The 10,870-nt window shown below is 40.5% G+C and overlaps 1 long non-coding RNA gene across 1 annotated transcript; it reads right to left on the bottom strand.

The window, feature by feature from the left end:
• Positions 1-252: 252 nt before the first annotated feature.
• Positions 253-9,364, bottom strand: LOC138853162 (uncharacterized). The gene is made up of 2 exons (XR_011392373.1): positions 9,202-9,364; positions 253-973 (listed from the first exon to the last, which is right to left on the bottom strand). It is a non-coding gene; the product is annotated as an uncharacterized lncRNA (long non-coding RNA).
• Between the last annotated feature and the right edge of the window lie 1,506 nt (positions 9,365-10,870).

Genomic DNA, 10,870 nt, shown 5'->3' with positions numbered 1-10,870 from the left:
CTGTGAGGTGTATGCCTCTGTGTATACACTGTGAGGTGTATTCCTCTGCGTATACACCGTGAGGTGTATGCCTCTGTACATACACTCAGAGATTACTTTAATCCCTATTTAAGAGAGTATATTATTCTTGACTGATGGCTACAGGTGACGTGCACCCATAATGACCCTCGTGTAGTCGATAGGCTTAAAACCCCATTAACCAAGAAATAAAAAACCTGGGTTTATAAAAAAAACAGTAAAGAAAAAACAAAATAACACTTTAAAAATTTATTAGCATTTTGTCTAATTAAAATAATTTATGTTAATGTGAACACATCTTTTTTTTATCTATCTCGAAATACATTTTAGTTTTGACCAATCACAAGTCACTTCGTCACAGCTGGTTTAGGGAGTCATGTAAACCAGTTTACCTCTTGGACAGGTAGAGTACACGCCAGTGAACGATCACATGTAAACTAAACCACGTTCACTGTTAAGATCCAGGCAAGTGGGTGTCCAGAAGTGTGCTGGAAGTCTAGGGTGAGCCTGTGTGTTCGGCAGCTTTGTAAATGTCAGTGTCACGCTATGTCTTAATTACTCATTCTGTTATGTAAAAAAGAAATCATCCAGACGCCTCGTGTATAAAATGTATTTTGATTAATTTCATTTTCATCGTGTTAAAAAAAATTAAAATAATCATCGTATGTATTAGCCGATTGTGTATATTAGGCACGGAACTCCTGGTTTACAAACCTACTATGTAATTTAGACGAAACACAACCATTAATTTAGAAGCAGACCGTAGAAACAGACATTTCCCGTCACAGATCACTTAAGGGTTGCGAGCTAGGGCATCCTGTCTTTTCCTGAGGACCTCGAAGAGTTCTGAGTGGAGACCAGAGTCCTCAGTGATGCAGTTCTTGACTCGTTTGCAGACGCCGTTCAGAGAGACTTGGCATTCTCCGCACGTCTGCGACGAACCTGCCGCTCCGCCCTGCAAGACAGAAATATAAGAACATAAGAAGGAACACTGCAGCAGGCCTACTGGCCCATGTCAGGAAAGTCCAAGTCGCCTACCGGCTTATTCCGCTGACCCAACCTAGTCAGGCCCAGGTCACATCCACTTAAGGAAAGAGCACTCTTCCACAACTCTATTACCAAATCAGTAAGTTCCTATATCCTTTCTGAATCTGATTTTTTTCCAACTTGAAACCGTTGCTGCGAGTCCTGTCTTGTCTAGATATTTTTAGCGCTTTCTTTAGATCCCCTTTATTTATTCATGTTTTCCATATATACACCTCAATCATATCCCCACTAATTCTACGCCTCGAGAGAATGCTGATTCAGGGCCCTCAGTCTATCCTCACAGGGAAGATTTCTGATACATGGGATCAACTTTGTCATCCTCCTTTTTACGCTTTCCAGTGCATTTATATCCATTTTGTAATACGGTGACCAGAACTGAGCAGCATAGTCTAAATGATGCCTAACCAAAGATATATAGAGTTGAAGAATAACCTGAGGATTTTTGTTATTTATGCTTCTTCATATGAAGTCTAGGACTCTGTTCGCTTTAGTGCGAACAATAATGCAATATTGTCTTGGTTTGAGATTACTGTTAACCAGAACAATTAAGTCCTTTTCGCAATCAGTAATACTAAGATCTACATTATTTAGTTGATATGTGGCATGGTTATTTTCCTGTCCAACGTTTAGAAATTTGCAGTTGTCTATATTAAACTGAATCTGCCATTTCTCCGAGGACTGCATCAGTCTATTCAATCTACTTGGAGTGCTCTAATGTCTTCATTAGAATCAATTGGACGGCCTATTTTGGTCATCAGCAGATTTGCTTATGTCGCTATTTATTTCCTCATCTAGTATGTCGTTTATGTAAACTGTGAACAACAAAGGGACTCTGTGGAACACCGCTTGTGACGTGCCCCCACTCTGATTTCTCCCCATTTATGCAAACTCTCTGCTGCCTATTTGTCAACCATGCCTCTACACAGGAAAATATTTCTTCTGTTTCGTGTTCCCTAAGTTTCCTCAATAGCTTCTGATGTGGAACACTATCGAAAGCCTTACTGAAGTCCATATACACAATATCATATTCATTACCATGATCTACCTCCTCAAACACCTTAGTGAAAAAATTGAGTAAATTCGTAAGGCAGAAACGCCCCTTTGTAAAACAGTGCTGAGATTCATTAATCAATTATGCCTTTCAAGATGGCTACGAATTGCCTCGGCAATTATTAATTCCATAATTTTTTCCCACTATGGCTTATTGGTCTATGGTTCGAAGCTAATGTCCTGTCTCCTGCCTCGTAAATAGGTATTACATTTGCCATTTTCCACTTACCAGGCACTATGCCAATTTGTAGTAATATGTTGAAAAGACTAGCCAAAGGTATGCTAAGTTCCTCTTTACATTCCTTTATCACCCTTGCAAACAGTTCATCAGGACCTGGGGATTTATTAGGTCTTAATTTCTCTACTTGTCTGAGGACCATATCACTAGTTACCTTATCTGTGCATAGTTTATCATCCTGTTCTACATAATTTATAATTTCTGGAATTTCGCTAGTGAAAACTGAGAGGAAGTAAGTGCTGAAAAGTTCACACATTTCCTTATCACTGTCAGTGATCTGACCAGAGTTACTCTTAAGTGGACCTATCTTATCCCTAATCTTGTTTCTGTATACCTGAAAGAACCCTTTTGGGTTAGTCTTCGAATCCCTAGCCACTTTAGCCTCATAATCCCTTTTTGCTTTTCTTATTCCCTTTTTTATTTTTCTCTTTAACTGAATATATTGATTTCTTAACTGCCCCTCCCTTCTTTGATACGTCTATATATGCCTCTCTTTTGACCAATGAGATGCTTTTATCTATTGTTTATCCATTTGGGATCATTTTTGTTAGATCTAACTTCCCTACTTGGAACATAATTGTCTGGGCAGCTAGCACTATGCTCTGAAGAACGTCATAATGGCAACCATCACCACTTACCTGACCCATACTCAGGTCATTCCAATTCAGCCCAGGTAATTTCTCAGTCCCATGAAATCGGCCAAACAGAAGTCTGGGACAGAGACTTGATTGTAGTTATTTGGGTAGTTCCATGATATATTGAAACTAAGTGATTTGTGATCGCTTTCCCCAAACTCATCATTAACCTCAAGATTATGAATTAATGACTCTTGATTTGCATGAACCAAGTCAAGCAGGTTGTTTCCTCCAGTTGGTTCTGTCACAAATCCTGAACCATATCAAGAAACTCACTAGACTCATGATTTCTTGTCACATTGTTCCAATCAATTAGTCTAAAGTTAAAATGTCCCATTAACACAACCTTTTCATATCTAGATGCCTTATGAATTTCGTCCCATAGCAGCTTACTGCACTCCCTATCAACGTTTGGGGGCCTATAAATCACATCCAAAATTATTTTTCACTACCCTCGAGAAACTATAGCCAAAGAAATTCTGTGTCCGATGTTTCTAATCTTATATCATGTCTAATTCAACAATTTAAATTATCTCTGACATACATCGCCACTCCACCACCCTTCCTGTTGACCCTATCAGTGTGGAATAGTTTATAACCCTGTATGTTGCATTCAGAAGGCATTTCTCTATCTTTCAGGTTGAACCAGGTCTCTGTTATAGCAATAATATCTATATTACCTGCAGTTGCAAGTAATCTTAGCTCATCTATCTTATTTCTTAGACTCCTACTATTTGTATAGTAAACCTTAAGGGAGCTAGTCACTCGTTGCCCTATACTATCTCTCTGTGTTTCTTGAAGAATTGTTTTGCCTCTACTAGCAACTTTATTTTGAATATTGTCTTTTAAACATATCCCTGAGGTATCCTGGTAATATGTGCTGTTATCAACCCTTGTACTACAGTGGAGCACAGCAGTAGTCCTACTGGCCTCATACTAGGCAAGTCCGATTTATACTCAACCACTTCCGCTTATGGATGAAAGGAGACAAGAGCATTCAATCATCACATCTTCAATGGACACGTTTCGGTCCTGGGTCCATGGTCATCGAAAAAAACTTCAATATTGTCGCTATCAATATCCTGTACCTACACACCCACTTATGTTCCACTCCATCTTATGTGTACGCCAGCAGTGAGTGTACAAGCTGGTGTATACACAACACTCCCCACACCTCGCACTCTCAGTCTTGGCGTAGATCATCGAGTGTCTGACCAGACTCTCAAACCGGAAGCAGTAGATAGATACATGTATTACTATTAACCATAATATTTAAGACTACCTTAAGTTCTCTCTTACCTGACACCACCTGGAAGTTAGTTTCACTCAACAACACTATTGCTAAATAAAAGTAACTTCACGTTTATTAATGCCTAACTGTTTTGGGTTTAAATCTTATCGATTATACGAGGATAATTAAGCCGAAGATAACCAGAACAATAACAACATTTATAATATTTGAATCCCTAAAATAAGGATTAAAAATATATACGTATATATATATATATATATATATATATATATATATATATATATATATATATATATATATATATATATATATATATATATATATATATATATATATATATATATATATATATATATATATATATATATATATATATATATATATATATATATATATATATATATATATATATATATCAACATTGCATTTTCTTTACCCCCAGTGCCGTGAGCTGCCACTTTCTTTAACAGTCTTTGGTGCGGTACTCTATCAAAAGCCTTACTAAAATCTAAATAAACAATATCAAATTCTTTATTGTGGTCAACAGCCTCGAAAGCTTTACTGAAGAACGTTAATAAATTAGTTAGACAAGAACGTCCTCTCGTGAATCCATGCTGAGTATCATTAATCAAGGTATGCTTATCGAGATGGCTTCTTATAATCTCAATTATAATTGACTCTAGCAATTTGCCTACAATTGAGGTCAGGCTTATTGGGCGGTAATTTGACGGTAACGACTTGTCTCCTGCTTTAAAAATAGGAATTACATTAGCCATCTTCCACATATCAGACACTACACCAGTTTGAAGAGATAAATTAAAAATATTAGTTAATGGTTCACAGAGTTCCATTTTGCATTCCTTAAGAACCCTTGAAAAAACCTCATCAGGACCCGGCGACTTATTTTGCTTCAGTCTGTCTATCTGCTTCACAACCATTTCACTAGTGACTGTGATGTTACATAATTTATCTTCTTCTAGCCCACTATAAAAATTAATTACTGGAATATTGTTAGTGTCTTCCTGTGTAAAAACTGAGAGAAAATAATTATTTAAAATCGAGCACATTTCATTCTCTTTATCAGTAAGATGCCAAAAGTTATATTTAAGGGCCCCTATCTTATCCCTAACTTTTGTTCTATACATCTGGAAAAAGCTTTTTGGGTTAGTTTTCTAATCCCTAGCAACATTAATTTCGTAGTCCCGTTTAGCTTTTCTTATCCCTTTTTTAAAGTCCATCTTAATGTCAATATATTGATTTATAAGATGACCCTCACCTCTTCTGATACGCCTATAAATTCCTTTCTTCCTTCCTAAAAGATATTTGAGCCTATTATTCATCCATTTTGGGTCATTTCTATTCGATTTCATTTCCTTAGGGGATAAATATCCTTTGGGCAGCATGTATTGTGTTAAGAAAGCTGTCATACTGATAGCTCTCTTCGCTACCCCAGTCCACAGATGATAAGTGTTCTCTAAGCCCATTGTAATCTTCTAAGCAAAAATCTGGGACCATTACTGAATTATCCCTACTATTATGCTTCCATTCAATGCTGAAGGTAATTGATTTGTGATCGCTTGTGCCGAGTTCCTCTGTAATTTCTAAATTATTAACAAGGGTTTCCTTGTTTGCCAGAACCAAGTCAAGCAGGTTATTTCTCCTTGTTGGCTCTGTCACAAACTGCTTCAGAAAGTAATCCTGAACTACTTTTAAGAAGTCGTTAGATTCTAAATTCCCAGTCAAGAAATTTCAATCAATATCACTAAAGTTAAAGTCTCCTACAATTACAATTTCCCCCCATAGTAGTCTCCCTTGGTCCCTATCTAAATTTAGGGTATGGGATTAAATTCTTGTCTAATTTAAATCCATTACTGCGGGTTCTCTCTTGGAGGGATATCGTCAAGACCTTATTTATACCCCCTTTGTTATTACCCATCTTCCACTTATACACTTCGATCATGTCTCCCCTCATTCTTCGTCTTACAAGTGAATGTAATTTAAGAGTCTTCAATCGTTCATCATACGGAAAATTTCTAATGCTATGCATTAATTTAGTCATTCTACGCTGGATGTTTTCTAGCGAATTAATATCCATTCTGTAATATGGAGACCAGAACTGAGCTGCATAATCTAGATGAGGCCTTACTAATGATGTATAAAGCTGTAAAATAACCGTCAGACTTCTGTTGCTTACACTTCTAGATATAAATCCTAGTAATCTGTTTGCTTTGTTACGTACACTTAGGTACTGCTGTCTTGGTTTAAGGTTGCTGCTTACCATAACCCCCAAGTCCTTTTTCGCAATCTGTATGGACCTGCCTAGTTGGGGCCAACAGGCCTGCTGCAGTATTCTATTCTTATGAGTCGGGTGTCGTCGCACGTCAGGTGTTTGCGTTGTTGTGGGATGTGATGGTGAGGTGTGATCTCCACCTTTTATATGCCTTCCTTTGATGTATTGTTTTTATAGTTCCTTGATAATGTGAGAAGTCACGAAAGCGCCTGGAATTTCACTATTCTTTTACAGTGGTTGTTTTGCATATTGTGATATCACCTGTTTACTGTGATCTTATTGCATATATATATATATATATATATATATATATATATATATATATATATATATATATATATATATATATATATATGAATACATAATTCTTTTGGAAAATGGCAAAGGGGACAAAAAAGAGTGCAAAAATTATAGGGGAATAAGTCTGTTGAGTATACCTGGTAAAGTGTATGGTAGAGTTATTATGGAAAGACTTAAGAGTAAGTCAGAGAGTAGGATAGTAGATGAACAAGGAGGCTTTGGGAAAAGTAGGGGGTGTGTACACCAAGTGTTTATAGAGAAACATATAGGTGAACAGTATTTAGATAAGGGTAAAAGGCTTTTGTGGCATTTATAGATTTGGAGAAGGCGTATGACAGGGTGGATAGGGGGGCAAAGTGGCTGATGTTGGAGATGTATGGAACAGGAGGTAGGTTACTGAAAGCAGTAAAGAGTTTTTTATGGGGATAGTGAGGCTCAGGTTAGAGTATGTAGGAGAGAGGGAGATTATTTCCCATTAAAAGTAGGCCTTAGACAAGGATGAGTGATGTTACCATGGTTGATCAATATATTTATAGATGGGGTTTTGTAAAAGAAATGAATGCTCGGGTGCTGGCAAGAGGTGTGGGGTTAAAATATAAAGAATCTAACACAAAGTGGGAGTTGTCACAGTTGCTCTATGCTGATGACACTGTGCTTTTGGGAGATTATGAAGTGAAGTTGCAGAGGTTGCTGGATGAATTTGGTAGGCATGTAAAAGCAGAAAATTAAAAGGTGATGAGGATAACAAAAAAAAAAAGGTAACGAAAGACTGGATATCAAATTGGAGGGAGAGAGTATGGAGGAGGTGAATGTTTGCAGATATTTGGGAGTGGACGTGTCAGCAGATGGATATAAGAAAGATGAGGTGAATCATAGAAATGACGAGGTAAAAAGGTGAGTGGTGCACTGAGGAGTTTGTGGAGACAAAAAGCTTTTGTCCATGGAAGCAAAGAGGGGAATGTATAAGAGTATAGTTTTATCAATGCTCTTATATGGGTGTGAAGCATGTTGGAACAAGGAGAAGGCTGGAGGCAGTGGAGATGTCATGTAGGAGGGCAATGTGTGTGGGTGAATAAAATGCTGAGAATTCTTAGTTTTGAAATTAGATAGAGGTGTGGGATTACCGTAACTATTATCCAGAGATCTTAGGTGGGGTTGTTGAGGTGGTTTGGACATGTAGAGAGGCTGGAACAAAATAGAATAACTTCGAGAGTGTATAAATCAGTAGTGGAGGGAAGGCGGGGTAAAGGTCGGCCTAGGAATGGTTGGAGGGACGGAGTAAAGGAGGTTTTGTGTGCGAGGGCTTGGACTTCCAGCAAGCATGTGTGAGCGTGTTAGGGGCGAATGGAGACAAATGGTTTTTAAGACTTGACGTGCTGTTGGAGTGTGAGCAGGGTAATATTTATGAAGGGTTTCAGGGAAACCGGCAGGCCGGACTTGAGTCCTGGAGATGGGAAGTACAGTGTCTGCACTCTCGAGGAGGGATGTTTATGTTGCAGTTTTACAACTATAGTGTAAGCGTGCCTCTGGCAGGACAGTGATGGAGTGAATGATGAAAGTTTTCCTTTTTCGGGACACCCTGCCTTGGTGGGAGACGGCCTATATATATATATATATATATATATATATATATATATATATATATATATATATATATATATATATATATATATATATATATATATATATATATATATATATATATATATATATATATATATATATATATATTCAAATGCACCATTCAGAAATAAGCGTGTATATGCAGAGAAAGATCGCAGTTAGCAGGATTCGAACCCACTACAGGAGACTGGCAAGGTTCGCAACTGACGCTCTTCACAACTTGGCAACAAATGCCTCAAAAGGCTGGACATCCTAGTTTATAAGCCATGTTTCTTCCCAGCCCGGGCACACTAGCATGCCTCCAGCATGGTTACAAGCTATTTCATTCTATTCTTGTATGTTCTGACCTCTCAAGCTGCCCAGCTTTCGTGGCGCTGAAAATATGAAGCCGATTGGATATGGCATTCTCGAGTTATGAGCAAAATTAAATCGAGAATTAAGAACCACTTAAAAGACTGCCTTGCCAGAACAACTAATTAAAATACAGCAATTTTTTTTTTTTTGCTCATTTACGTTTGTGGTTGATCTTAACACAGCTGACCTTGAAATTACCATTTACAAACCACTTTACCCCCCATACACATACACAACCCCACATATACATCCACACAAACACACCTCCACGCACACATACACCCCCAGGCACACACACCCTGTATGACTCACCACATACCTCCCTCAGTTCCATCACCACACTCCTGTCTCCTCACAGTACGTACCTCACTTTTCCTGGCTTCTCATTACCCACCTGAGTCAGTTCGGTGGCGAACACGACCCCGGCGACCAGCACCAAGAGGAACACAGCCTTAAACATCATCTTTGTGGTGGTGTCTTTCAGGGTTTCTCGTTGATCCTACGGTGTTTCAGGGAAGTCCTGATGATGTACAACAACCACTATATACTGCTGCTGCTGAAACACTGACGCAGTGTCCCGGCGCAGCACTGCTTTTATATGCTCCTGCATCCCCGCGCTCTTGTTCGCATCTCTGAAGTTGTTCTACAGGTTTTTCTAACATTCGTTTCACATGTTATAATTTTATTTATGAAGTGGATGCATCATATAAATCTAGTTAATAATTGATATATACATATATATAACATAAATTTGGTTTATAGATGTGAAAATGAGAGATGTTTCACGTAAACGGACGAAGGTTGTTGACACTAATCAGGCTCTCCTGGTGCCTCCTTATCTTGGGGGATCACCTTGATGGCGAAGGTCTCTTGATCTAAGAAAGTAGGGAGCAACTTTGCTCTTCTATCAAGCCTGACTACCTTCTATTCCACAAGCGTTGTGCGACACTTGTGGGTGTCACACAACGCGTGCGGGTGTCACACAACACCAGCGGGTGTCACACAACACCAGCGGGTGTCACACAACACCAGCGGGTGTCACACAACACCAGCGGGTGTCACACAGCACCAGCGGGTGTCACACAACACCAGCGGGTGTCACACAGCACCAGCGGGTGTCACACAGCACCAGCGGGTGTCACACAACACCAGCGGGTGTCACACAACACCAGCGGGTGTCACACAGCACCAGCGGGTGTCACACAACACCAGCGGGTGTCACACAGCACCAGCGGGTGTCACACAGCACCAGCGGGTGTCACACAACACCAGCGGGTGTCACACAACACCAGCGGGTGTCACACAACACCAGCGGGTGTCACACAACACCAGCGGGTGTCACACAGCACCAGCGGGTGTCACACAACACCAGCGGGTGTCACACAGCACCAGCGGGTGTCACACAACACAAGCGGGTGTCACACAGCACCAGCGGGTGTCACACAGCACCAGCGGGTGTCACACAACACCAGCGGGTGTCACACAACACCAGCGGGTGTCACACAGCACCAGCGGTGTCACACAACACCAGCGGGTGTCACATAGCACCAGCGGGTGTCACACAGCACCAGCGGGTGTCACACAACACCAGCGGGTGTCACACAACACCAGCGGGAGTCACACAGCACCAGCGGGTGTCACACAACACCAGCGGGTGTCACACAACACCAGCGGGTGTCACACAACACCAGCGGGTGTCACACAACACCAGCGGGTGTCACACAACACCAGCGGGTGTCACACAACACCAGCGGGTGTCACACAACACCAGCGGGTGTCACACAACACCAGCGGGTGTCACACAGCACCAGCGGGTGTCACACAACACCAGCGGGTGTCACACAGCACCAGCGGGTGTCACACAGCACCAGCGGGTGTCACACAACACCAGCGGGTGTCACACAACACCAGCGGGTGTCACACAGCACCAGCGGGTGTCACACAGCACCAGCGGGTGTCACACAACACCAGCGGGTGTCACACAACACAAGCGGGTGTCACACAGCACCAGCGGGTGTCACACAGCACCAGCGGGTGTCACACAGCACCAGCGGGTGTCACAC

Source organism: Cherax quadricarinatus, chromosome 24 (assembly GCF_038502225.1).
Source record: "Cherax quadricarinatus isolate ZL_2023a chromosome 24, ASM3850222v1, whole genome shotgun sequence".
Lineage (NCBI taxonomy): Eukaryota > Metazoa > Arthropoda > Malacostraca > Decapoda > Parastacidae > Cherax > Cherax quadricarinatus.
This window is presented reverse-complemented; position numbering and strand designations above follow the sequence as displayed.